Below are 6000 nucleotides of genomic sequence, written 5' to 3' on the forward strand. Positions count from 1 at the left end.
GTTCTCTGGGCGAGAGGCCTCCCGGAAGCTAAACCAGGTTCGGCAGGACTCCCGCAGTGTAACTGATTATGCGCTGGATTTCCGCATGTTGCCAGTGGAGAGTGCTTGGAATCAAAAGGCACTGTTTGATATGTTCCTGCACCGCGTCTCGGAGGAGGTCAAGGACGAATGTGCAGCCCGGGAGTTACCTACGGAGCTCAATTCCCTCATCGCTTTGAACATAGGTATCGATGGGCAATTACAGGAACGACAGAGGGAGAGGAAATTGGATTTTGCTTTCTGACCTGCCCCGAGGGCTGCTGAAGACGTCCGAGTCACCGCTTCCTGAGCTTATGCCACTAGGCAGAGCTCGGCTGTCGCCAGCGGAACAGCAATACAGGATCGACACGAAGAGTTGTCTGTATTGCGGGACTCTTGGTCATTTTGTGTCCTTTTGTCCTTTAAAGAAACCAGGCTCACTGGTAGGAGCAAGTACTCTGGTGGGCCACATGGAGAACGTTCCTGCTTCCCCTGCTCGCACCCCTTTTCATGCCATTCCGCTGTGGGGAGACCAGTCCAAATCTCTCCGAGTTCTTATTGACTCTGGGGCCGACGAGAGCTTTTGGACACTACCCTGGTGTCCGAGCTGAACATCCCCACTCAGCCCCTTTCCATTCCCATGGACGTTAGGGTGCTGGACAGGCGCTCTATAGGCCGAGTCACCCCCACACCACTCGCATCAAACTACGGGTGTCACGGAACCACAGTGAGGTTATCCATATCCAGTTCCTGCTCATCAAGTCCCCTCTGATTCCCGTGGTATTGGGATTCTCCTGGCTCCAACGACACAATACCCTCATTAACTGGTCTACTGGTGCCATCATGGGCTGGAGCCCGTTCTGCCACGCCCATTGCCCGAAGTCAGCACAACCTGCCTGGGACCTTCCTGGGGGCTCGGAAGGTTCCCTGGACCGCTTCGCCATTCCCGCGGAGTACCAGGACCTCCTGGAGGTGTTCAGCAAGGCACGGGCTACGTCGCTACCGCCGCACTGACCCTATGACTGTGGGATTGACCTTCTCCCTAGCACCACGCCGCCCTGGGGACATCTGTACTCTCTGTCGGGACCGAAGACCAAGGCTATGGATACCGAAATTGGGGACTCCCTAGCTGCTGCATTTATCCGTCCCTCTTCCTCTCCTGCCGGTGCACGGTTCTTCTTCGTGGAGAAAAAGGACAAGACCCTGTGCCCGTGCATTGACTACCAGGGTCTCAATGACATTACGGTTAAGAACCGTTACCCGCTACCACTCATCTCCTCAGCTTTCGAGACGCTTCAGGTGGCCACTGTGTTTTCCAAGCTGGATCTATGGAACGCCTACCACCTGGTGTGGATACGAGAGGGAGACGAGTAGAAGACCCCCTTCAGCACGACCAGTGGCCACTACGAGTATCTGGTCATGTCCTTTGGCCTCACCAACACCCTGCTTTGTTCCAAACTCTGGTGAATGATGTTCTCCGCGACATGTTGAACCGGTTCATCTTCGTCTACGTCGATGACATCCTCGTCTTCTCCCGCTCCCCTCAAGAACACGTGCTCCACGTCTGGCAGGTCCTTCAATGCCTCCTGGAGAATCAGCTGTTTGTGAAGGCGGAGAAGTGCGAGTTCCATTGCTCCACCATGCCCTTTCTGGGTTACATCATCTTGGCTGGGAGTGTCCAGATGGATCCCGGGAAGGTGAGAGCAGTGATGGATTGGCCTCAGCCTACATCCAGAGTGCAGTTGCAACGTTTCCTGGGGTTCACCAACTTCTATCGCTGCTTTATCCGGGGTTACAGCACTCTGACTTCCCCCCTGTCAGCACTCACCTCGCCCAAGGTTCCGTTCATTTGGTCTCCAGTTGCTGACCAGGCGTTCCGGGACCTCAAACATCGCTTCACCACAGTTCCTATCATGGTTCATCCTGATCCATCCTGTCAGTTCATGATAGAGGCCGATGCTTCGAATGTCGGAGTGGGGGCTGTCTTGTCCCAGCGTTCTGCCCTTGACCTCAAGCTACATCCCTGTGCCTTCTTCTCCCATCGCCTCAATGCCACGGAAAGGAACTACGATGTGGGGAATCGTGAGCTTCTCGCGGTGAAGATGGCGTTGGAGGAATGGAGGCACTGGCTGGAGGAGGTGCAATGTCCGTTCATCGTGTGGACTGACCACAAGAACTTGGAGTATCCCCACACTGCCAAGCGCCTCAACTCCAGACAAGCCAGATGGGCCCTGCTGTTCACACGGTTCAACTTCTCCCTCTCATACTGGCCGGGATCCAAGAATGTCAAGCCGGATGCACTGTCCCGCCGCTATAGCCCCACGACTACTACCCAGGAACCCGAAACCATCCCACTTTATGCCTGGCGACGGCACTCAGCTAAGGGAAGCAGGTCCATGAGGCACAGCGTATCCTGGAGTGAGCCCACTTCTCCAGGCTTGCCTGCCACCCGGGCGCCCATCGGACCCTGGCCTTTGTGCGACAGCGCTTTTGGTGGCCTACAATGGTCCTTGACATGTCTGCACTCATCGCCGCTTGCACAGTGTGTGCACAGAACAAGACTCCTCGGCAAGCTCCGGCTGGTCTCCTCCAACCTCTGCCTGTACCCCACCGTCCCTGGTCTCACATCTCCCTAGACTTTGTCACGGGTCTTTCCCCATCTGATGGCAACACTGCCATTCTGACCGTGGTGGATCAGTTTTCCAAAGCCGCCCACTTCATTCCTCTCCCCAAACTACCCTCTGCCAAAGACGGCCCAGCTCATGGTGCAGCACGTCTTCCGGATCCATGGACTGCCCGTGGACATGGTCTCTGACCGAGGTCCTCAGTTCTCGTCCCAGTTCTGGAAGGCGTTCTGCACCCTCATTGGGTCGTCGGCCAGCTTGTCCTCCGGGTTCCACCCCCAGTCCAACGGCCAGTCGGAGCGAGCCAACCAGGACCTTGAGACTACCCTGCGCTGCCTGGTCTCCGCCAACCCCACCACCTGGAGCCAGCAGCTTGTGTGGGTCAAATACGTCCGCAACACCCTTCCCTGCTCTGCCACGGGCCTATTTCCCTTGGAGTGTTGCCTGGGGTATCAGCCCCCGCTCTTCCCTGAGCAGGAAGAGGAGGTCGGCCCAGATGTTTGTCCTCCTCTGTCGTCGTACCTGGAGGAGAGCCCGGTTGGCCATCCTCAAGATCACCTCCAGGTATCGACGACAAGCGGATCGCCATCGGACCCCGGGTACCCGGTATCGTCTCGGGCAGAAGGTATGGCTGTCCACCCGGGATCTGCCCCTCCGGGTGGAGTCTCGCAAGCTCTCCCCCCAGTTTATCGGCCCTTTCCCCATCTCCAAGATCATTAGCCCCTCTGCTGTTCGACTTTTGTTGCCAAGTAGCTTTCGTATTCATCCTACATTCCATGTGTCTAGAATTAAGCTCGTGTCTCACAGCCCTTTGTCTTCTATTTCCAGACCTACCCCTCCTTCCCGTGTCGCCGATGGCCATCCGGCGTACATGGTGAGATGCTTCCTGAGGGTTCGACCACGGGGCAGGGGTTTCCAGTACCTGGTTGACTGGGAGGGTTATGGTCCGAAGGAGAGGTGCTGGGTCCCCACTAGAGACACCCTGGACCCAGCCCTCATCGCCGACTTCCACCGCCGGCCCCCCGGTCAACCAGGTATGCACCCAGGTAGGACGCCAGGTGGGTACCCTGGGCGGGTACTGACACACCCTGATCTGTTTCACCTGTCTTTGTGATTGTCTCAACCCCCCTCCAGGTGTCGCCCATCTTCCCCATTATCCTGTGTTCTCTGTTTGTCTGTTGCCAGTTCGTCTTGTTTGTAAAGTCAAACAGCGTTTTTGTATTCAGTTCCTGCTTTTCCCCAGTCTCTCTTTTCTCGTCCTCCTGGTTTTGGACCCTTGTCTGTCCTGACCCTGTACCCGCCTGCCCGACCAATCTGCCTGCCCCTGACCCTGAGCATGCCTGCCGTCCTGTACCTTTGCCCCATCTCTGGATTATCGACCTCTGCCTGTCCTGACCCTGAGCCGACTTGCCATCCTGTACCTTTTCCCCTGTTGCTGTAATAAACATTGTTACTTTGACACTGTCTGCATCTGGGTCTTACATTGATTCCTGATAGGTAGATAGCCTATTCATAACATTTGACTGTATGCTTATAGACTACACTACAGTATTTCTGTGCAATAAGAGTGCAACATCATAGCCTATTTAAATCAGACCCTATAACAAGGCAGGAGATAGAAACACAATCATCTATTCATAAACAAAATATTGAAAAACAATTTTTTTTCTTCCATGCTGTAGCATTTACTTTTAAATTGTTTGAATAGACAATCAAATTTGCAGAATGTGCTGCCAGTGTTTGACACTCACTAAAGCAATTTTATTGTTGTTGAAAAAGTAACTGCCAAAGATTAAAACATTCTGTGCACCTCTACATACATTTGATTGTTTAGAAAATGGTCATGGCCCAGTTCCAACATCAAATCAAGTCAAATGTTATAGGTCACATACACAATTTTAGCAGATGTTATTGCGGGTGTAGCGAAATGCTTATGTTCTTAGCTCCAACAGTGCAGTAATATCTAACAATTCACAACACACACAAATCTAAAAGTAAAATAATGGAATTAACAAATATATAAATATTAGGATGAGCAATGTCGGAGTGGCATTGACCAAAATACAGTAGAAAAGAATACAGTATATACTGTACAGTACATATGAGATGAGTTTAAACATATATATTTTTTTTTTTTTCACCTTTATTTAACCAGGTAGGCTAGTTGAGAACAAGTTCTCATTTGCAACTGCAACCTGGCCAAGATAAAGCAAAGCAGTGTGACACAAACAACAACACAGAGTTACACATGGAGTAAACAATAAACAAGCCAATAACACAATAAACAAGTCAATGACACAGTAGAAAAAAGAAAGTCTATATACAGTGTGTGCAAAAGGCATGAGGAGGTAGGCAATAAATAGGCCATAGGAGCGAATAATTACAATTTAGCAGACTAACACTGGAGTGATAAATGAGCAGATGATGATGTGCAAGTAGAGATACTGGTGTGCAAAAGAGCAGAAAAGTAAATAAAATAAAAACAGTATGGGGATGAGGTAGGTAGATTGGGTGGGCTATTTACAGATGGACTATGTACAGCTGCAGCGATTGGTTAGCTGCTCAGATAGTTGATGTTTAAAGTTGGTGAAGGAAATAAAAGTCTCCAACTTCAGCGACTTTTGCAAATTGTTCCAGTCACTGGCAGCAGAGAACTAGAAGGAAAGGCGGCCAAATGAGGTGCTGACTTTGGGGATGATCAGTGAGATATACCTGCTGGAACGTGTGCTACGGGTGGGTGTTATTATCGTGACCAGTGAACTGAGATAAGGCGGAGCTTTACCTAGCATAGACTTATAGATGACCTGGAGCCAGTGGGTCGACGAATATGTAGCGAAGGCCAGCCGACTAGAGCATACAGGTCGCAGTGGTGGGTGGTATAAGGTGATTTGGTAACAAAACGGATGGCACTGTGATAGACTGCATCCAGTTTGCTGAGTAGAGTGTTGGAAGCTATTTTGTAGATGACATCGCCGAAGTCGAGGATCGGTAGGATAGTCAGTTTTACTAGGGTAAGTTTGGCGGCGTGAGTGAAGGAGGCTTTGTTGCGAAATAGAAAGCCGATTCTAGATTTGATTTTGGATTGGAGATGTTTAATATGAGTCTGGAAGGGGAGTTTACAGTCTAGCCAGACACCTAGGTATTTATAGTTGTCCACATATTCTAGGTCGGAACCGTCCAGGGTGGTGATGCTAGTCGGGCGAGCGGGTGCGGGCAGCGAACGGTTGAAAAGCATGCATTTCGTTTTACTAGCGTTTAAGAGCAGTTGGAGGCCACGGAAGGAGTGTTGTATGGCATTGAAGCTCGTTTGGAGGTTAGTTAGCACAGTGTCCAAGGAAGGGCCAGAAGTATACAGAAT

The sequence above is a fragment of the Salvelinus alpinus genome, chromosome 28, assembly GCF_045679555.1.
Source record: "Salvelinus alpinus chromosome 28, SLU_Salpinus.1, whole genome shotgun sequence".
NCBI lineage: Eukaryota > Metazoa > Chordata > Actinopteri > Salmoniformes > Salmonidae > Salvelinus > Salvelinus alpinus.